Source organism: Oncorhynchus gorbuscha, linkage group LG02 (assembly GCF_021184085.1).
Source record: "Oncorhynchus gorbuscha isolate QuinsamMale2020 ecotype Even-year linkage group LG02, OgorEven_v1.0, whole genome shotgun sequence".
Taxonomy (NCBI): domain Eukaryota; kingdom Metazoa; phylum Chordata; class Actinopteri; order Salmoniformes; family Salmonidae; genus Oncorhynchus; species Oncorhynchus gorbuscha.
In genome coordinates this window covers 17,193,891-17,217,256 of record NC_060174.1, presented here as the reverse complement: position 1 = coordinate 17,217,256, position 23,366 = coordinate 17,193,891, and the positions used below count along the sequence as shown (strand labels likewise).

Sequence of the window (23,366 nt, the reverse complement as noted above, 5' to 3'; positions counted from 1 at the left end):
AATAATCCTCGAGAGCCTTACGTTCGGGAGCCGACAGAGAGTATAGTCTACCTCGAGGAGGAGTGGTCCCCGGAAGGAGATCAATACTACAATCATACGACCGGTGAGGAGGAAGGGAGTTGGCTCGGGACCGACTGAAGACCGTGCGCAGATCATGATATTCCTCCGGCACTCCTGTCAAATCGCCAGGTTCCTCCTGAGAAGTAGGGACAGAAGAAACGGGAGGGATGGCAGACATTAAACACTTCACATGACAAGAAACGTTCCAGGATAGGATAGAATTACTAGACCAATTAATAGAAGGATTATGACATACTAGCCAGGGATGACCCAAAACAACAGGTGTAAACGGTGAACGGAAAATCAAAAAAGAAATAGTCTCACTGTGGTTACCAGATACTGTGAGGGTTAAAGGTAGTGTCTCAAATCTGATACTGGGAAGATGACTACCATCTAAGGCGAACATGGGCGTAGGCTTCTCTAACTCTCTGAAAGGAATGTCATGTTTCCGAACCCATGCTTCGTCCATGAAACAACCCTCAGCCCCAGAGTCTATCAAGGCACTACATGTAGCACCCGAACCGGTCCAGCGTAGATGGACCGACAAAGTAGTACAGGATTTTGATGGAGAGACTTGAGTAGTTGCGCTCACCTGTAGCCCTCCGCTTACAGATGAGCTCTGGCTTTACTGGACATGAATTAACAAAATGTCCAGCAACTCCGCAATAGAGGCACAGGCGGTTGGTGATCCTCCGTTCCCTCTCCTTAGTCGAGATGCGAATCCCTCCCAGCTGCATGGGCTCAGTCTCAAAGCCAGAGGAGGGAGATGGTTGCGATGCGGAGCAGGGAAACACCGTTGATGCGAGCTCTCTTCCACGAGCCCGGTGACGAAGATCTACCCGTCGTTCTATGCGGATGGCGAGAGCAATCAAAGAGTCCACATCTGAAGGAACCTCCCGGGAGAGAATCTCATCCTTAACCACTGCGTGGAGTCCCTCCAGAAAACGAGCGAGCAGCGCCGGCTCGTTCCACTCACTAGAGGCAGCAAGAGTGCGAAACTCAATAGAATAATCCGTTATGGACCGTTCACCTTGGCATAAGGAAGCCAGGGCCCTAGAAGCCTCCCTACCAAAACTGAACGGTCAAAAACCCGAATCATCTCCTCTTTAAAGTTCTGGAACTTGTTAGAGCAATCAGCCCTTGCCTCCCAGATAGCTGTGCCCCATTCTCGAGCCCGGCCAGTAAAGAGTGAAATGACGTAAGCAACCCGAGCTCTCTCTCTAGAGTATGTGTTGGGTTGAGAGAGAACACAATCTCACACTGCGTGAGAAAGGAGCGGCACTCAGTGGGCTGCCCGGAGTAGCAAGGTGGGTTATTAACCCTAGGTTCTGGAGGCTCGGCAGGCCAGGAAGTAACAGGTGGCACGAGACGTAGACTCTGGAACTGTCCAGAGAGGTCGGAAACCTGAGCGGCCAGGTTCTCCACGGCATGGCGAGCAGCAGACAATTCCTGCTCGTGTCTGCCGAGCATGGCTCCTTGGATCTCGACGGCAGTGTAACGAGCGTCTGAAGTCGCTGGGTCCATTCCTTGGTCGGTTCCTTCTGTCATGCAGGTGAAAGAGGACCCAAAAGCGACTTAACAGAAACAGAGTTTATTCAAGTCCAAACAGAAAACGACAAATCCTGAATCCTTAACAGGAAATGTCCAAACAGGGAATAACTGAAATCCTCTAGTCTGTAGAGGGGAATAACAGGAGAAGCGGCCACAGACTGCAGGTCGCTTCGGGTAGGCGCAGGCCGTAGCTGACAGAGACACCTGCTCACACGCAGCATCTGATGAAGGCAAAAACACGACAGGACAGGGCGATACACAATCACAGCACGGTGAATTCTAAACAAGGAACCGACAGGACAGGAACGGAACACAAAGGAAGAAATAGGGACTCTAATCAGGGGAAAGGATCGGGAACAGGTGTGGGAAGACTAAATGATGATTAGGGGAATAGGAACAGCTGGGAGCAGGAACGGAACGATAGAGAGAAGAGAGAGCGAGAGAGTGAGAGTGAGAGAGGGAGGGGGAGAGAGAGGGATAGAAAGAGGGAAAGAACCTAATAAGACCAGCAGAGGGAAACGAATAGAATGGGGAGCACAGGGACAAGACATGATAATAAATGACAAACATGACAGTTAGAAAATTGTCTCTACGTAAAGGCTGAGAAGTGCTCTTTTCATGTCTCCTCCGTTACTTTTCTCGGTTCCGTTATTTCCGCTGAAGGCATTCAGATGGATTCCGCTAAGGTCCAAGCTGTCAGTGATTGGCCCGTTCCCAAGGTCACGTGTCGAGTTGCAGCGCTTTTTAGGTTTCGCTAATTTCTATCGGCGTTTCATTCGTAATTTCGGTCAAGTTGCTGCCCCTCTCACAGCTCTTACTTCTGTCAAGACGTGTTTTAAGTGGTCCGTTTTTACGTCCGCTCCTATCCTCGTTACTCCTGACGTCACTAGACAATTCATTGTCGAGGTTGACGCTTCAGAGGTAGGCGTGGGAGCCATTCTATCCCAGCGCTTCCAGTCTGACGATAAGGTTCATCCTTGCGCTTATTTTTCTCATCGCCTGTCGCCATCTGAGCGCAACTATGATGTGGGTAACCGTGAACTGCTCGCCATCCGCTTAGCCCTAGGCGAATGGCGACAGTGGTTGGAGGGGGCGACCGTTCCTTTTGTCGTTTGGACAGACCATAAGAACCTTGAGTACATCCGTTCTGCCAAACGACTTAATGCCCGTCAAGCTCGTTGGGCGTTGTTTTTCGCTCGTTTCGAGTTTGTGATTTCTTACCGTCCGGGTAGCAAGAACACCAAGCCTGATGCCTTATCCCGTCTGTTTAGTTCTTCTGTGGCTTCTACTGATCCCGAGGGGATTCTTCCTTATGGGCGTGTTGTCGGGTTAACAGTCTGGGAATTGAAAGACAGGTTAAGCAAGCACTCACGCACACTGCGTCGCCGCGCGCTTGTCCTAGTAACCTCCTTTTCGTTCCTGTTTCCACTCGTCTGGCTGTTCTTCAGTGGGCTCACTCTGCCAAGTTAGCTGGTCATCCCGGTGTTCGAGGCACTCTTGCGTCTATTCGCCAGCGCTTTTGGTGGCCGACTCAGGAGCGTGACACGCGCCGTTTCGTGGCTGCTTGTTCGGACTGCGCGCAGACTAAGTCGGGTAACTCTCCTCCTGCCGGTCGTCTCAGACCGCTCCCCATTCCTTCTCGACCATGGTCTCACATCGCCCTAGACTTCATTACCGGTCTGCCTTTGTCTGCGGGGAAGACTGTGATTCTTACGGTTGTCGATAGGTTCTCTAAGGCGGCACATTTCATTCCCCTCGCTAAACTTCCTTCCGCTAAGGAGACGGCACAAATCATTATCGAGAATGTATTCAGAATTCATGGCCTCCCGTTAGACGCCGTTTCAGACAGAGGCCCGCAATTCACGTCACAGTTTTGGAGGGAGTTCTGTCGTTTGATTGGTGCGTCCGTCAGTCTCTCTTCCGGGTTTCATCCCCAGTCTAACGGTCAAGCAGAGAGGGCCAATCAGACGATTGGTCGCATACTACGCAGCCTTTCTTTCAGAAACCCTGCGTCTTGGGCAGAACAGCTCCCTGGGCAGAATACGCTCACAATTCGCTTCCTTCGTCTGCTACCGGGTTATCTCCGTTTCAGAGTAGTCTGGGTTACCAGCCTCCTCTGTTCTCATCCCAGCTTGCCGAGTCCAGCGTTCCCTCCGCTCAAGCGTTTGTCCAACGTTGTGAGCGCACCTGGAGGAGGGTGAGGTCTGCACTTTGCCGTTACAGGGCACAGACTGTGAGAGCCGCCAATAAACGCAGGATTAAGAGTCCAAGGTATTGTTGCGGCCAGAGAGTGTGGCTTTCCACTCGCAACCTTCCTCTTACGACAGCTTCTCGTAAGTTGACTCCGCGGTTCATTGGTCCGTTCCGTGTCTCCCAGGTCGTCAATCCTGTCGCTGTGCGACTGCTTCTTCCGCGACATCTTCGTCGCGTCCATCCTGTCTTCCATGTCTCCTGTGTTAAGCCCTTTCTTCGCACCCCGTTCGTCTTCCCTCCCCCTCCCGTCCTTGTCGAGAGCGCACCTATTTACAAGGTACATAAGATCATGGACATGCGTTCTCGGGACGGGGTCACCAATACTTAGTGGATTGGGAGGGTTACGGTCCTGAGGAGAGGAGTTGGGTTCCGTCTCGGGACGTGCTGGACCGTTCACTCATTGATGATTTCCTCCGTTGCCGCCAGGATTCCTCCTCGAGTGCGCCAGGAGGCGCTCGGTGAGTGGGGGGTACTGTCATGTTTTGTCATTTATTATCATGTCTTGTCCCTGTGCTCCCCATTCTATTCGTTTCCCTCTGCTGGTCTTATTAGGTTTTTCCTCTTTCTATCCCTCTCTCTCCCCTCCCTCTCTCACTCTCTCGCTCTCTCTTCTCTCTATCGTTCCGTTCCTGCTCCCAGCTGTTCCTATTCCCCTAATCATCATTTAGCCTTCCCACACCTGTTCCCGATCCTTTTCCCTGATTAGAGTCCCTATTTCTCTCCTTGTTATTCGTTTCTGCCCTGTCGGTTCCTTGTCTAGAATTCACCGTGCTGTGTTTGTGTATCGCCCTGTCGTGTCGTGTTTTCCTCAGATGCTGCGTGGTGAGCAGGTGTCTGAGTCTGTCTGGTTCAAGTGCCTTCCCGAGGCAACCCGCTGTTCACCTGCTGTTCAAGATCGAGTCTCCAGTTTGTCCTCGTCATTTCGAGTGAAAGTTGTGTTTGTTGATTGTATTTACTTTACTGGATTAAAGACTCTGTTTTCGCCAAGTCGCTTTTGGGTCCTCTTTCACCTGCATGACATTATTACAGTCTATTATTATCTTTATTATTATTATTATTATTATAATAATCTATATTATTTGTATTATTATAATAATCTATAATCTCTGCAGATCAGATGCCAAAGAAATTAATGTCGGATTCAACGTTCCAGCATGGGCCCTAGGGTAGAAAACTAGAGTGACCGTTAGTGTGCATTAACACGGTCATTCAGGACTGGTCGGTAGAGCAGCACATCAGTGTTGTAGTCCTCTCACATCCCCTTGCGACTTTGCCACAAACTGCTTTGGCATAAACTGCTGCACTTTCCTTCTCAGCCCTTGTTATATGCCGCTTAAAGAGTGATTGAGGCTGGCACCTCAGTGGGACCTCCCACTTAGAAGAGGACAAGAGCCTTGTGTCAAAGTCTTTGTGTGGCAGTAGCCTGCCCTATACCATTACTGCTTAGTGAGCACTTGCTTCACCATCATTAGATACTGGCATGGCATTACAATGAGAACTCATCAAAAAGTTCATTTACACAAGTTTGCATATTTATGAAAGGAATTTTGGTTTGTATCTGGAAACACAAGATGTCTCCTTTTTAAATCTAGATATCCTTAGTTGACGAAACAGCCACATCTGTGTGGGATATTACAAAAACAAAGAAGTTACTGCAAACAACAAGCAAAGTTGCAGGAGAAATTGGTTGATTAAAATCATCCCATCAGGATTTTCTCTGTTGCTGTTGTATGTAGTTAGTGCATGGCCAACATGTTGTATTTCTAATATCAATGTGTTGGACGTTAATTTCATATATACTCTACTCATACACAATTCAAACACCACTAATCTTTCAACCCGCATCACATTTCATAGTCCTCTCAACGTGAGAAAAAGTCAAGCAGAGGCGCTACCACAGGAATTTGACCAAGAGCAAGTGCAACATTTATCTTCCTCCAACTTCCATATCGGTATCTGGATAATTGTTTAGATTATCTCCATATCGTTATCTGGATAATTGTTTAGATTATCTCCATATCGTTATCTGGATAATTGTTTAGATTATCTCCATATCGTTATCTTGATAATTGTTTTGATTATCTCCATATCGTTATCTTGATAATTGTTTAGATTATCTCCATATCGTTATCTTGATAATTGTTTAGATTATCTCCATATCGTTATCTTGATAATTGTTTAGATTATCTCCATATCGTTATCTTGATAATTGTTTAGATTATCTCCATATCGTTATCTTGATAATTGTTTAGATTATCTCCATATCGTTATCTGGATAATTGTTTAGATTATCTCCATATCGTTATCTTGATAATTGTTTAGATTATCTCCATATTGTTATCTTGATAATTGTTTAGATTATCTCCATATCGTTATCTTGATAATTGTTTAGATAATCTCCGTAAGCGCCTGTGTCTAATTATATGGTTTCCACCGAGGGCATCGATAGATATTATGTGGGCTGGAGCAGAGCTTGTCTAGTGCTCCCCTCCCACACATCTCTGCACCCCTGCTACTGTGATCCTGCTTGGCAGCTGGCAGAATTTTAGAGTGTATGTTGGAGGGACCCGGACCATTAGTGTAATTCCAAGAGTGGGAGCCAAGTCCCAGGGATCGATATCTGTAATTGAGTGGGAGATAATTAGCCAGCCCTTATTACTACAACAAGGAATAAATATACTCTCCTCAGTTACCCCATACACAAACTACATTTTAAACAGGGCCCAATTCTTGGATGTGGTGAAATACAGGCATGTATGCTAACTCACCTCCTTTTCCTTTCTACCTCCTTGGATTGTTGCAGTGGCTTCTCCACGCATAAAGAGCAAATTGCACGAATTTGCACAAATCTCCCTGGAACTACATTGAAAACCCGTTGATTGGGAACACTCTGAAATCCTCTGAATACTGCGAGTGCTGCGGTGGCTGTGCATAAATAACTAACAGTCCTCTGGTTGTCTGTTAATATAATACCGATGGACAGGGATTAAGGCAGGAGGAGAGCACTTCTGCTTCCTTTTTACCCAGGTTTATCGCCATACTTATCAGGCACAATATTGCCCTAGTCTTTGCCTCCCTCCACTAATCCGCATTATTCATGATCTAGTTCGTTAGACTTTAGGGATTGTATTTATGTGCTGATGAATAAATGAACAACAACCTGTTGCTTTGATTGGCCCATTCCCATATTAATGTACAGGTGGGTATGTATGTTTTTCCACTCTCTCTCCCCCTCTCTCCTCTATTTATCTCTCCCCTCTCCTCTATTTCTCTTACCCTCTCTCTCGCCCCCTCACCCCCTCTCGCTCCCTTTCACGCTCCCTCTCGCGCCCTCTCTCTCTCCCCTCTTTCCCTATCCAATTTCCTATTTCACTTGCCCTCTCTTTCTCTCCCCTCTATCCCGCTCTCTCCACCTGCTCTCTCCCCCTCGCTGTCTTTCTCACGCCCTCCTCTATTTCTCTTGCCTTCTTTTGATCTCCCGCTCACCCTCTCCCCCTCGCTCTTTCCCCTCTCACTTTTTCTCTCCCCCTTCTCACCTACTCTCTCTTCCCTTGCCTACTTTCTCTCCCCTCTTTCCCATTCCCTCTCCCCTCTCTCGTTCCCTCTTCCCCTCTCTTTCTTTCCCTCTCTCTCTTTCCCCCTCTTTCTGTCATCTCTCCCCCTCTTTCTTCTCCTACTCTCTCGCCTCTATTTCCTATTTCACTTGCGTTCTCTTTCCCCTTTTTCTCTCCCCTCTATCCCGCTCTCTCACGCTTTCACGCTCTCTCTCCCTCTCTCTCCCCCTTTCTCTCTCCCTCTCTCTCTCCCCCTCCCTCTCTCTCCCCTTCACCCGCTCACTCTCCCCCTTTCTCCTTCCTTCCCTCTTTCTCCCCCTCTCTCTTTCCCTCTCCCCCTCTCTCTCAATTTCCTATTTTTCATGCCCTTTCTTTCTCTCCCCTCTTTATCCCGCTCTCTCCCCCTCACTCTCGCTCTCTCTCGCCCTCTCCCCTCTCTTGCCTTCTCCTCTCTCGCACTCCTCTCTTCCTCTCTCCTGCTCTCCCCTCTCAATCTCTCTTCCCCTCTCCCACTCACTCTTTCCCCTCTCTTTCTCTCCCCCTCACCTACTCTCTCTCCCCTTTTTCTCTCTCCCCCTCTCCCCCTTTCTCTCTCTGTCCTTCTCACCCTCTCTCCTCTCACTTTTCTCTCCCCCTCCCTCTCTCTCTCAATCTCTCTCTATCCCGCTCTCTCGCGCGTTCTCCCCCTCAATCGCTCTCGCTTTCTCTCACATCAGTCTCTCCCTCCCTCCTCTCTCACCCCTCTCTCTCGCTCTCTCCCTCACCCCTCTCTCCTCTCCCCCTTTTCCTCTCTCTCCTCTCCCCCTCTTTTTCTCAAACCGCTCTCTCCCCCTCCCCCTTTTCTATTTCTCACCCTCTGTCTCGTCTCTCCTCCTTGCACGCCCCTTTCTCTCCTTTCTCTCTCCTCTCCCCCACTTCCTCTCTCCCCCCTCTTTCTCTCTCCCTCCCTCTCTCTCGATTTCTCTCCCCTTCTCCCACTCGCTCTCTCTCTTTCTCCCCCTCTTTCTTTCCATCTCCACCCTCTCTCTTGCCCTCTCCCCAATATCCTATTTCACTAGCCCTCTTTCTCTCCCCTCTATCCCGCTCTCCCCCTCTCCCCTCTCTCGTGCTCCTCTATTTCTATCGATCTCTCTCCCTCTCTCGATCTCTCTCCCCCTCTTGATCTCTCTCTCTCCCCTCTTCTGCTCTCCTCTCACTCTCTCCCCCTCACTCTCTCCCTCTTGCTCTCTTTCCCCTCTCTCTTTCTCTCTCCCCCTCTCACTTTTTCTCTCCCACCTCACCTATTCTCTCTCCCCTCTTTCTCTGTCCTTCCCCTCTCTCTTCTCCCCTCTCTAATTTCTCCCCCTCTTTCTTCCCCTCCTCTCTCCTCTATTTCTTATTTCACTTGCCTTCTCTCTTGCCTTCTCTCCCCTCTATCCCGCTCTCTCTCTCCTCTCTCCTCCCCCTTTCTCCTCTCTCTCTCCCCCTCTCTCTTGCTCCCTCTTTCTCTCCCCTCCCCTCTCCCTCACCCCCTCTCCCTCCATTCTCTCCCCTTCTCCCGCTCGCTCTCCTCCTTTCTCTCTTTTCCCTCTTTCTCTCCCCCTTCTCCCCCTCACCTACTCTCTCCCCTCTTTCTCTGTCCCTCTTCCACCCTCTCTCTGTCCCTCTCCCCTCTCTTGCTTTTCTCTCTCCTCTCGCCCTCAATCCTCTCGCTTTTCTCTCTCCCCTTCTTCCCCTCTCTCTCCCCCTTGCTCTCATTCACCTCTTTCTCTCCCCCTCTTTCTTTCCACCCCTTTCTCTCCCTCTCTTTCTTTCTCCCTCTCGCTCGCTCTCACTTTCTCTCACCCACTCCCTCCCCTTGCCTCTCTCGCACGCGTTCTCTATCTAGCTCTCTTGCCCCTCTTTCTCACCCCTCTCTTTCCCTCACCCCTCTCTCTCATCTCCCCCTCTTTTCTTCACCCCCCTCTCTCCTCTCCCCCTCTTTTCTTCACCCCCTCTCTCCTCTCCTCCTCTTTTCTTCACCCCCTCTCTCTCCTCTCCCCCTCTTGTCTTCACCCCTCTCTCTCCTCTCCCCCTCTTTTCTTCACCCCTCTCTCTCCTCTCCCCTCTTTTCTTCACCCCCTCTCTCTCCTCTCTCCCCTCTTTTTCTCACTTCCTCTCTCTCTCCTCTGCCCTTCTTGCTCTCCTGTCTCTCTCGCCCCCTCTTTCTCTCCTGTCTCACTCACCCCCTCTTTCTCGCCCCCTCTTTCTCTCTCTCGCCCCCTCTCTCTCTCACCCCATCTTTCTCTCCCTCGCTCCCTCCACTCTCTCTCTTTCTCTCTTGCTCACAGCTGCCCCAATTGAGATTTCCCATGATGGAAATGCATTATTCAATTCCCTTGTTGGCTGAAAGACAAACAAAAATCGGGACATAAAGCTGTGATCCTTCCAAACATGAAAGTAGAACCGCAGTTTAAAAAATACTTGAGTTGGATCTGTGATTTCATGCTCAATAAGCATGGCAATTTAGCGCACCACATCAAATGTTAAAACTTGTACAGCAGAAGGCTGAGCCTGTCCAGTGACTTCTGGTAATACAATATTCATTCTCTCGTAGCTTGTAGATTCATCTTCTTTCCTGCTGAACATGATGACAAGGTAAATAATGATCCAGCAGAAATATTGACTGCTGAATCTCACATAAGACAGGACAAGGAGACCCACTGGAAATTTAGTTTAGAAAGTAGTTTTGTTTCCTGTCTCATTGTATCATGTAGGTGTTTTCACTTTTTACCTTTTTAATGAAGTGTGTGTTAAAGGATTTTAATATAATTAAGTATGTCAGAGAAAATGTGGTTCTGGCTACGGTGAAGAGAATTGCATCAACCATGTCACAATTCCTTATGATGGATATAGACTCCGGCCATTTAACTTCACTCCCTCTCGCTCAATCTTATGTTCAATCAAAATAAATTATTCAACAAACGAAACAGACTACCAAGAGGATATCCAAGCTTTCTCTTGGCCTAGTCATGATTGCACTATGTAAAAATCGCCCCGCCATTTCCTGGTTGCTAAAATTCTTATATTTCACCTAATTTCAGTTTGAGATAAAACAAGCAAGTATAGTGTAGACAATCATTGTTGCATTTAAACTGCTGTGAAAAATATTTTCCATAAATATTGTATTTTCAGTTGTTTGAAGCTGCTGTACAAAGCCTAAAATAAAAGATACAAAAACTAAACTTAAGCACGGGAAGCATAGAAATAGTGCACATTGAACAGATCTACCACTTCTTAGACCTACTTTCAATGTGAATGACTGATCTATAACTAAAATGTATATGTGAATTTGGATGGTTCTACCCAAACAGTTACATATTGTCATGTTTTGTCATATATTGTCTTGTCCTTGTGCTTTCCCTTCTGTTCGTTTCCCCCTGCTGGTCTTATTAGGTTCGTTCCCTCTTTCTATCCCTCTCTCTCCCCCTCCCTCTCTCTCTTCTCTCTATCATTCCGTTCCTGCTCCCAGCTGTTCCTCATTCTCCTAACTCACTCATTTACTCTTTTCACACCTGTCCCCTATTTTGCCCTCTGATTAGAGCCCCTATTTCTCCCCTTGTTTTCCGCTTCTGTCCTTGTCGGATCCTTGTATGATGTTCGCTGTTCTGTGTCCTGGTCTCGCCCTGTCGTGTTTTGTCTTCTTCAGATGCTGCGTGTGAGCAGGTGTTTTAGTCTGCTACGGTCGGTGCCTTCCCGAAGCAACCTGCAGTCTATGGTCGAGTCTCCAGTCTGTCCTCGCTACTACGAGTGGATTTAAGTTTTTCCTGTTTTGTTTTATCCTTGATATTTCCAGGATTATTACTTTTGTCATATACTGGAATAAAGACTCTGTTTTCGTTAAGTCGCGTTTGGGTCCTCATTCACCAGCATAACACATATTGCAGCTTTAATGTTGTATCCCTTGCCCTTGACTTTACAGGTCAGTACCTTATTAATTATGCTCAGTGATGTATTTTTGCTACACTATGCAAATGAGGACACTGATTTTGATTACATTGACTTTTTGTCAATATTGCTGTCTATCAATAACTCGATGCCTCTTCAATCATTAATAGAAGCAAATTCTTACGTACTCCAAGTGGTTTGTCAATCAGCAAATTGGTAATGCAGCCTCTGAGATTGACCTTTGAGGTTAGCCAATGGAATTACATTTCAGGACCCCCAGGAGAGATGTCTGAATGCAGCTCCTCAAAGTGACAGGCCAAAGACGAGGGTAGCGGGCTGAGTCAAACAAACGCATTTAACTGAATAGTTATGGGTCTCCGCTTTCAGAGTGAAATGCAAGGCGGAGTTGCAGAGTGTAGATAGCTGTGCACTTCCTAAGCAAAACTCTCCTTTGAGAGGGGATTTGGTATGCCAAGCGTTTTAACGGTTAAAGGGTGCTCGCTCTGTGCCAACGCCAGGAGAGCGATAAATCAACACCCACCATGTTCTTTTTCGTTTTAACCTCCCTCCCCTGGCATGAAATGGCTCTGGCAGCAATCTGGGTGCGCTGATGAGGAATTACAGCTCCGTCCCTCCCTTAGTCAATTTAGATGCTGATGTAAAGATTTAAAGTGGGAGCAAAGATGAATGCTTTGACAAACTGGTGACTATTTTCACCTTTCGTCTTCCTGTATCCACCCTGATAAGCTGAGACGACAGAGAGGTTGCCAAGGCCTGCTTTCACTACTGTTAGCATGTTACATTTTATGGTGGAGGAAAATGTAAGTGTTATAATAAATAAATAAGTACTGCTATGAATGACAGCCTACTGTAAGTTTTCAGTGTTATGACAATGTGGTAGGGTTGTGAACGTTAAAATGAAATTGGGATAATTAATGTTAAGAAAAAATTCCCCCCACAAAATGAAAATCACATTGCAGTCATCACAAATCATATTATTTTCAGTATTATAGACCAACTAGACTATAGCCTATAAAGGCCTGGGCAAAGTTATGTCATTTAAATTAAACCAGAGATGAGAAGGCCAACTTTAGGCTATTGAATTTGCAAGACAAGATATTGCGAGATACAGATTACCAAGACCGATCCACACGTTTTGTTTCTGTGTGCTGGATCGCCTGCTCTTTCTGTTCGCTAATGATGCAGGTGTCTTCTTCGTCTTCTTCTTCCCACCATCGACTGGAGTGGTGTGGACCTCAGTTCATCGTTCATTCACCCACGTGGGTATATGCTCCTAAAAACCAATGAGGAGATGGGAGAGGCAGGATTTGCAGCCCGTCAAGTGTCAAAAATAGGACCAAGTTCTACTTTAGCACCTAGGTACACAGACGCGCGAGCAGGTTGGATGAAACGATTGAATAACATGTATGTGTATTTAATATGTAACTAAAGTGGTGTTGTCAGCATGTAAAGCTCTAACTGCTAGGCTACCTGCTGTCCCTAGCCTCCTAGCTGTTTCATTGATGATGGGCCCTGCTTTATTGGTTGAGACATCGCACGCTGAGACATTGTTAGATATTCCATTGCGAAATACAGCTTTGATTACCAATAGATATGCCAAGTGCACGGTTCTGATTCTGTCTGCCTGGTGGCCGACTTCCCTACACTGTGCCCCTCCCCTCTCTCTGTCCCCCAATTGATCGCAATGTAACGTGAGTATTTGTGTTCTACAAAGTATGGCAACTAATAATTTTCCTCCGTTCCAAAAATACTGAATCTTAGGAGTCGATTTCTAGCAGAATCGGAATCTTGACACTCAGGAATTGGAGTCGACACCGGCAGTCGACGTGCAAGGAGTCGAAGAATACATTATTTAGCAGTCTACTCTCTACCACTATGTCGTCATCGTTAGCAGTTGGAAAATGGCAGAGAAAAGCAAGCGAAAGCATCAAAGTCCTGTATGGCTTTACTTTGAGAAGGTATTGAAATGCAAACTTTGTGAGGTGGAATTCCGGTATAGTATGTGGAACAGGTGTAATGCTTAACGATCTGAGAGGGACGCACCTTGGGACCCAAAGCATTGATGGCAGCAGCACAATCGCAAAAATGGCTGTTGAATGAGAAAGCATTGGGCATACTGGAATTTACACCAGCCAAGCCCTGTAGCACAATATAGATCTGTGCCAATGTCTGACTCACATTGTCATAAGCGTGTGTGTGTTCGCGCACATTACTGCAGTTAAACGGGACTGTGGGAGGAGCGCACCCACCTTGTAACCCCCCAGACTCTGGAGATTTATTGTCACATACATAGAATTTCCTAAGCTGTTTTTTTAGGCCTCCTCCCACTGTTCCTCAGCTAACTGATCATGATTGTGACTGATGAATATTGGTCATGAGATATGTTGGGAGCTAGCACACAGGAAACAGCAGAAGAGCTGAGGGGAAATAAATGCATCTTCTCTGAGGAGACTCTGTGATCTGAAATATCCGTCTGGCCCAAAACCATGGCGGCATGATAAGCATCAGTACAGGAGGAGTAGCTTGATCGAAGCCTCCGAGTCGGACGCGGCATCAGTGGGGAGTTGAATTCATGTAAAGGTGAGGACGACCCGGCCTGATCCACTACTGACAGTCTGAGTTGGATGCTCCTTCTAGCAGTCGCCGAATACAATCAAACGAGCAGGTTGATGTTTGTTGCCATGAGTCTTGTCCTGGAGGCAGAACGGAGCGATTTCCCCTTAGATAGTCCAACTGTGAAGTAAAAATTGTCTATTGAAAAAATGACGACAAAAATGTGCTTTTCGGTCTTAATTTAAGGTTTAGGGTTAGGCATTAGGGTTAGCAGTATGGTTAGGTTTCAAATCTAAATGTAAAATGTTATGACTTTGTGGCTGTGGCAAATAGTGACCACTGCAGAGCTGCCTCAGAACAAGATTCATGAGGGAAAAACGCTGACCTGCATCAACCGGATATACTCTTTCTTTTCCGTTGTTCCTCGATGTCACTTTGATAAATGCATGGTACAGACAGCCATCTGTCTAGTTGTCTCCTGGTCCATTTCCTCTGAAAAGTGTCACACCTGATGTTACATCTACTTATTTTTTAATTGGTATAGATTCCCTCTAGTACTGATGCTGAGTAAGTGCCCTACCTTGTGTCTGATATGTAGATAAAGTGTGATTACCACAGAGATAAAACAATAGTGACTTATCTCTACAATGATTACTGTTTTGTTATCATATCAATATTGTGTAACAGCTCTAATTACATAATATGTCTCAAAATGCCATATTTTCATCCAATTCAGTTGAATTTGAGCACATTTATGTAAGTGTTTGGACCTCAAATATTTGTTTGCTTCTCCACACACACTCATAATTGCCATTTCAACCAGAAGGAGCCGGTCAGGGTTGTTATAAATTGTGGCATTGTTTTGACAGGCCTGAAGAACTTGAGATTCAGAAACTACACTTATGAAAGGGCTTAAGGAATAGCATAAATCCTGGAGCGCTTTCCATTCGGTGTTTTATCTGCCCTCCAAAGATTAGAATTATGAGCGTCAGCTTGTGTACAGTACACGCTCCCTCAACAAAATCTCCATATTCTACTCATAAATAATTTATCATCTCTACTGGTGTTTATTTTTCAGTCTATGATGCTAATTATGCGGGATCCAATGAATTAGTCCGCATGGGCACACTGAGGGAACCTTTAGTTTTTATTGAGTTAGGCTATTTGGCCATAAATGCTTTGTCTACTTGACTGCGATAACTTAACAGTGGAGCTCAGCCAACTACGCCAACACATGGTAGGCAATTTGTTCCAATAGATATTTTTTTGGCCGCGTGTTTAGGGACTTAAGAGACAGGAAGTGAATTAACATTTCAATACGCACTGACGTTTCATGCAACATGCTGTGTTCATACATCCCAGTTGAATGATTCCATTTGTTTATTTTCTATATCTGACTCTCTCATTCCTTCTCTTTCTCCACCTCTAACCTCGGGGAATGAAATTATTATTATTATTATTATTAAATTATGATATGATGTAGGAAGGATTTAATGCTGCCAAAAAGTTTTCATAAAGTTAGAATGGCTGACAATTTTCCAGCCGTTTTCATTCAAGCATGATTACTCCTGGGCTACAACACCCCAGGACTTGTTCACGTTCAACCATCGCCTAGGCTTCATCTTGACAGACCGTTTAGATAAGTCTTCTCTTACCCTGAACCGGAGAAATAGACGTGTGGTTACAGCGTAGAGAGTACTCCACTGTGATATACAGAGCTGACTAATGGCAAGCAAATAGTGAGGAAAGGGGAAGCTCAAAATAGATGTTAATGACTTAATGAAAACAGGCGTAGGTGAAATAATTCATCTCGGCAACCCAGAACCAAGGGGACCAGTCAAGTAGATTGCACATCTATGGCTATGAGTGATATAGCCTACCGCACTACTCACTGTAGTGTGTGTATATACCGAAACTCAGAGCAAACTGAGTTTGCTCAGGGTTGTTTTTCCTTTTCAACCTGGGATTTTAAAGTTCTCCTCAATATCAAATTCACATGTATTTTACACTATTATAAAACATTTGTTAAGGTTACAACAAGAGAGCAAGTCTGCCATATCATATTTCCTAGATTAGGATACCTGAAAACTAATGTGTGCATGATGTTTCTGCATTTTAGGAGAGCACAATCATTTTAGGGAGATTACTTGGTGTTCTATGATGATAATGAATGATTGACTGTCATAAATAAACCCAGTCTAGGTATATCATGCATCTGGTCCATTCTGGTGTACTGCATCTCTGATCCCTTTTTCTCTTTTGGTCTTGTGAAAAAGCCATCACCATGTAGCTAAGACCATCAGTTGGAATAAGTCTGTCAGACCCTCCATCAGATTTTGATTCCCTCCATTAGTTTCTTGTGTAATAGAGCTCGATTCGGGGCATGTAGAAGATGCCTTGTTGCCCCCTGCTGAACCCCCCCCCCCCCTTTTCAGCTGCCAATACCCTGGGAAATATGTTTTTATCCTGGCGGACAGATGGGCAATTCGGATGATTTGAAGGCCGCTTGTGGAAGACTGACAGTAATGGGTAAATAAAAGATTGTCCGTCGAGTTGAAGAGCACTAAAGCTCATGTAAGTGTTGGCATCATAAAAAAAAGATTGAAAAGCAGTAGGCTTAGTCAGAACGTTATTCTTTCCGTTTTAAAAAGCAGTGCTCTTTGTTGCCCATGAATTAATAAGCAAAGAAGGCCGGTCAAAGGGTTATAGGCCGAGTAGAGATTGCTAGTTCAAGTCCGTGTTCCCCTCTTCCACTTGTCTTTCCTCTCTTCAGGCAGGAGAGTTGTGCAGGTCAGCGGAGTGCCACTGAGGTTCCTTAGACAGACTTCAACTTTCATGTCATAGTTCATGATGTAGCTGGATTGCTGTTTGTATGGACGTGAAATAAAACTACAGCTCCAGCTTGCTTTCTAAAGTGTGTGACAGCACAAACCCATCAAAAGGAAGTACAGGATGTTGAATCTCTGTCACCCCAGTTCCTGTAACAAGATGGTTCTCAAGGTGATTCTCGACCGTGGTGCGTTTTTGTCGTTGCGAAGACCGGGAGTGTTTTCTCCCATGTTTTCCAGGTATCTCCTCAATGACACTGTTCAAAGTTGTAAAACTCGGACCATGCTCCAGTTAAGTGTGAATGTGAACACGGTGGGGTGGAATGATAACGTGCATAAAGACAACTTCTCCCCCACTTAGATGATTACTGGGGCCCTGAGTGTGTCATGTTCATCATCTCTCTTTCTTAACCACTCTCCCTCCTTTCTTCTGTTCTGTGCCCCTCTCGTGTTTCACTGTCTGTACAACTGGGTAACCTGTACGAGCATGAGGTGTGAAATGGAAATATTTTTTTTCTTATCCCAACTCCCTGAGATACCCTTGAAGAGAGGGATCACGGCCAGGGATCAGCTATTATTGACAGCAATTAGCAATTAGAGTTAGGTGCCTTGCTCAAGGGTCGACGGATTTTTCATCTTATGAGCTCGGGATTCAAACTAGTAACCTTTTGTGATTAGTAACCTTTTGGTTACAGGCCCAACACTCTATACCCTAGGCTACCTTTCTCCCTCACTCCTTCTCTCCCTCCTCACCTCCCTCTTTCCTCCTCTCTCTCCCCTCCCTCTTTCTAACTACTCTTACATCTCTCACAGGTCCGGTCACCAATGCCCTCATCATCTCTGCCCCTGCCAACATGTTCCTTCCTGACAGCCGCCCGGGCATCCCCCTGCCCCGCTTCAGCCGGCACCTCAACCCTCTAGTGCAGGCTGAGGGCACTGAGACTGGAGGAGTGTGCCTGTGTCTGCCCCCAACCACCCAGGTTAGTCACAGTCCCATAGGTACCAATGTTCACAACCCAGGTTAGTCACAGCCCCATAGGTACCAATGTTCACCACCCAGGTTAGTCACAGCCCCGTAGGTACCAATGTTCACAACCCAGGTTAGTCACAGCCCCATAGGTACCCATGTACACAACACAGGTTAGTCACAGCCCGTAGGTACCAATGTTCACAACCCAGGTTAGTCACAGCCCCATAGGTACCAATGTACACAACACAGGTTAGTCACAGCCCCGTAGGTACCAATGTTCACAACCCAGGTTAGTCACAGCCCGTAGGTACCAATGTACACAACCTAGGTTAGTCACAGCCCCATAGGTACCAATGTTCACCACCCAGGTTAGTCACAGCCCCATAGGTACCCATGTACACAACCCAGGTTAGTCACAGCCCCATAGGTACCCATGTACACAACCCAGGTTAGTCACAGCCCCATAGATACCCATGTACACAACCCAGGTTAGTCACAGCCCCATAGGTACCAATGTTCACAACCCAGGTTAGTCACAGCTCCGTAGGTACTATGTACACAACCCAGGTTAGTCACAGCCCCATAGGTACCCATGTACACAACCCAGGTTAGTCACAGCCCCATAGCTACCCATGTACACAACCCAGGTTAGTCACAGCCCGTGGGTACCATGTACACAACCCGGGTTAGTCACAGCCCCATAGGTACCCATGTACACAACCCAGGTTAGTCACAGCCCCATAGGTACCCATGTACACAACCCAGGTTAGTCACAGCCCCAAAGATACCAATGATCAACACCCAGGTTAGTCACAGCCCCATAGGTACCCATGTACACAAGCCAGGTTAGTCACAGCCCCATAGGTATCCTTGTACACAATCCAGGTTAGTCACATCCCCATAGGTATCCTTGTACACAACCCAGGTTAGTCACAGCCCCATAGGTACCCATGTATACAACCCAGGTTAGTCACACCCCCACAACACCCAAGTCTCGTCCTTGACTTAGCATCATGATAGGCTTTTGCCCTGTTAACAACTAAGATGGCATTGAAAGGTACAGTAATGAAAAGGTAAGGTATCTAATCTGTAGTTGGTTGGTTGTTATTAATAAGCAGCTGTCCCATCACTGATATCACAGGATGATGATAAGCAGTTTATTTACATACAAGATGTCAATAAATTCATGCCTTAAGGGGATTGGAATTGTAAGCATATGTATAGTAAGAATCTGTATATGCTTACTGTAGGTAACTTTCCTTCTCCCCGTAACCACCCACTCTAAATGAACGGCTGCAGTATGGTGACGAGACAGCTGTTTGTGCCGCACGTAATCCTAGCAGTGTCAAAATCAATTACACAGGGCTAAATGAAATGGTAATGGAGCGGTCTCAGAGTTACCTACCACCTGCTCACTCAGTTTCTACCCTTCGCGTACCACTGTGCTGGCATAGTTTTTTTCCCTCCTATCGCTCTCCCCTTCCCTCGCTTTCTCTCTCTGAGGTCGCTTATTTCCATAATGGCTAATCTCGGAGCTGCTGGGAATATAACTGTCGCTGTCGAGAAATGAGCTTTTCCTCTGTGCTCCAAAAGCCAAAGAAACACAGAGAATGATTACAAAACATATATTAATAGGAATTCCAAAAACAATAATTCCGTCGTACCCCGGGGCATGGCCAACATCACAAAAATACTCTTTCTGATCAGGCGCTGTGCTGTGTGCAAATGACTCAGAGAAGGATAACTTTTTAGTTGTCTTTGTTATTTTCTTTCTTCTGGAATATGCATGCATGGGTCTGTGTGAGTGCCGAATGTGCTGCTACACTGCAGAGAGTGGAGAAGTCATTCCACTGGCAGACACTGTGTTTGGCGGCGGTGGCTTACCCTCAGATGAACCAGGGCCGGTTTGGCCCAGGGAAGAGAGAAAGAAAGCCCATTAGCGAGTTGGCTGTCTGGGGTGAAGGGTCAGGGGGAGGCAGGGGAGATGGAGAGCCCTAGGGGCTGGGGTGGTTCCCTTGGGCTCCACTGGTAGGGTTGGGGTATCTCCATGTAAGGATAATTGGACAGTTCCTCTGGAGTAGGGGCACAGTACTTGGTTCAAGGGAATATTAAGCAAATGGATAGATTAAGCAAATGGATAGATAACGCAAATAGCGATAGGAAGGGTTTTCTTTCTCTCATTGAGGAGAAGCTGAGGTAAACTGTCGGGGGGGGAGTGTTTTGTCAGCGAGCATGGGATTGACCTGCGAGTCCTCACACATTGACTGACTTCAGCCTCATTCTGTGCAGACAGTGTTGAGTATCGGGGATAGGTGTCCCCCCCCCCCCCCCAAACGGTTAGTTTTGAAACAGAAAAGCCAAAAACAATATACTTGCAATATAAATATACTTACAATATAAACAAAAGTATTTTTGCCGACTGCCAGACAGACAGAAGCTGCATTCAGCATCGACGTTACAGATATTCTTTCGAAATTTAACAAGCCAGGATATAATCTACGAGTTTGATGCTGGGTGAGACTGTGTCCCAGTTCAAAATGGAGGTCTACCATGTGGAGCAGAGGGGTGTCTTATCTTTGGCTATGCCGGATTAAGTGATATGACATGATATTCTATAAAATAATTTATCCTTAATTAATATTACCTGATTGAGCTAATCTGTTATGCTGGTGAATGAGGACCCAAAAGCGACTTAACAGAAACAGAGTCTTTATTCCAGTCTTAAACAAAACGATAATCCTGGATATTATCTTAGGTAAATACAAAACAGGAAAACTGAAATCCTCTCGTCAGTAGAGAGGAACGACTGGAGACGCGACCACAGACTGCAGGTCGCCGGGAAGGCACAGGCCGTAGCTGACATAGACACCTGCTCACACGCAGCATCTGAAGAAGGCAAAAACACGACAGGGCGGAACAAGGACACAGAACAGCAAACATCAAACAAGGATCCGACAAGGACAGAAGCGGAAAACAGAGGGAGAAATAGGGACTCTAATCAGAGGGCAAAATAGGGGACAGCTGTGAAAGAGTAAATGAGGTAGTTAGGAGAATGAGGAACAGCTGGGAGCAGGAACGGAACGATAGAGAGAGAGAGCGAGAGAGGGAGAGAGGGAGGGGAGAGAGAGGGATAGAAAGAGGGAAAGAACCTAATAAGACCAGCAGAGGGAAACGAATAGAAGGGAAGCACAGGGACAAGACATGATAATCAATGACAAAACATGACAGTACCCCCCACTCACCGAGCGCCTCCTGGCGCACTCGAGGAGGAACCCTGGCGGCAACGGAGGAAATCATCAATCAACGAACGGTCCAGCACGTCCCGAGATGGAACCCAACTCCTCTCCTCAGGACCGTAACCCTCCCAATCCACTAAGTACTGGTGACCACGCCCCCGAGAACGCATGTCCATGATCTTCCGTACCTTGTAAATAGGTGCGCCCTCGACAAGGACGGGGGGGAGACGAACGGGGCGCGAAGAAAAGGCTTGACACAGGAGACATGGAAGACAGGGTGGACGCGACGAAGATGTCGCGGAAGAAGCAGTCGCACAGCGACAGGATTGACGACCTGAGAGACACGGAACGGACCAATGAACCGCGGAGTCAACTTGCGAGAAGCTGTCGTAAGGGGAAGGTTACGAGTGGAAAGCCACACTCTCTGACCGCGACAATACCTAGGACTCTTAATCCTACGTTTATTGGCGGCTCTCACAGTCTGCGCCCTGTAACGGCAAAGTGCAGACCTGACCCTCCTCCAGGTGCGCTCACAACGTTGGACAAAAACCTGAGCGGAGGAACGCTGGACTCGGCGAGCTGGGACGAGAACAGAGGAGGCTGGTACCCAAGACTACTCTGAAACGGAGATAGCCCGGTAGCAGACGAAGGAAGCGAGTTGTGAGCGTATTCTGCCCAAGACGCAGGGTTTCGAAAAGAAAGGCTGCGTAATATGCGACCAATCGTCTGATTGGCCCTTTCTGCTTGACCGTTAGACTGGGGATGAAAACCGGAAGAGAGACTGACGGAAGCACCAATCAAACGACAGAACTCCCTCCAAAACTGTGACGTGAATTGCGGGCCTCTGTCTGAAACGGCGTCTAACGGAAGGCCATGAATTCTGAACACATTCTCAATGATGATTTGTGCCGTCTCCTTAGCGGAAGGAAGCTTAGCGAGGGGAATGAAATGTGCCGCCTTAGAGAACCTATCGACAACCGTAAGAATCACAGTCTTCCCCGCAGACGAAGGCAGACCGGTAATGAAGTCTAAGGCGATGTGAGACCATGGTCGAGAAGGAATGGGAAGCGGTCTGAGACGACCGGCAGGAGGAGAGTTACCTGACTTAGTCTGCGCGCAGTCCGAACAAGCAGCCACGAAACGGCGCGTGTCACGCTCCTGAGTAGGCCACCAAAACCGCTGGCGAATAGAAGCAAGCGTACCCCGAACGCCGGGGTGGCCAGCTAACTTGGCAGAGTGAGCCCACTGAAGAACAGCCAGACGAGTAGCGACAGGAACGAAAAGAAGTTTACTAGGACAAGCGCGGCGACGCAGTGTGAGTGAGTGCTTGCTTTACCTGTCTCTCAATTCCCCAGACAGTCAACCCGACAACACGCCCTTCAGGGAGAATCCCCCCGGGGTCGGTAGAAGCCACAGAAGAACTAAAGAGACGGGATAAGGCATCAGGCTTGGTGTTCTTATTTCCCGGGCGATAAGAAATCACGAACTCGAAACGAGCGAAAAACAACGCCCAACGAGCTTGCGTGCATTAAGTCGTTTGGCAGAACGGATGTACTCAAGGTTCTTATGGTCAGTCCAAACGACAAAAGGGACGGTCGCCCCTCCAACCACTGTCGCCATTCGCCTAGGGCTAAGCGGATGGCGAGCAGTTCGTGATTACCCACATCATAGTTGCGTTCCGATGGCGACAGGCGATGAGCAAAATAAGCGCAAGGATGGACCTTATCGTCAGAATAAAGCGCTGGGACAGAATGGCTCCCACGCCCACCTCTGAAGCGTCAACCTCGACAATGAATTGTTTAGTGACGTCAGGAGTAACAAGGATAGGAGCGGATGTAAAACGCTTCTTGAGGAGATCAAAAGCTCCTGGGCGGAACCGGACCACTTAAAGCACGTCTTGACAGAAGTAAGAGCTGTGAGAGGGGCAGCCACTTGACCGAAATTACGAATGAAACGCCGATAGAAATTAGCGAAACCGAGAAAGCGCTGCAACTCGACACGTGACTTAGAACGGGCCAATCGCTGACAGCCTGGACCTTAGCGGGATCCATCTGAATGCCTTCAGCGGAAATAACAGAACCGAGAAATGTGACAGAGGAGACATGAAAGGCGCACTTCTCAGCCTTCACGTAGAGACAATTCTCTAAAAGGCGCTGGAGTACACGTCGAACGTGCTGAACATGAATCTCGAGTGACGGTGAAAAAATCAGGATATCGTCAAGGTAAACGAAAACAAAGATGTTCAGCATGTCTCTCAGTACATCATTAACTAATGCCTGAAAGACAGCTGGAGCATTAGCGAGACCGAACGGCAGAACCCGGTATTCAAAATGCCCTAACGGAGTGTTAAACGCCGTTTTCCACTCGTCCCCCCTCTCTGATGCGCACGAGATGGTAAGCGTTACGAAGGTCCAACTTAGTAAAGAACCTGGCT

The 23,366-nt window shown here is 47.1% G+C and overlaps 1 pseudogene; it reads left to right on the top strand.

Moving 5' to 3' along the window:
- LOC123989567 overlaps positions 1–23,366 on the top strand; it is a 103,540-nt pseudogene that overhangs the window by 63,862 nt on the left and 16,312 nt on the right.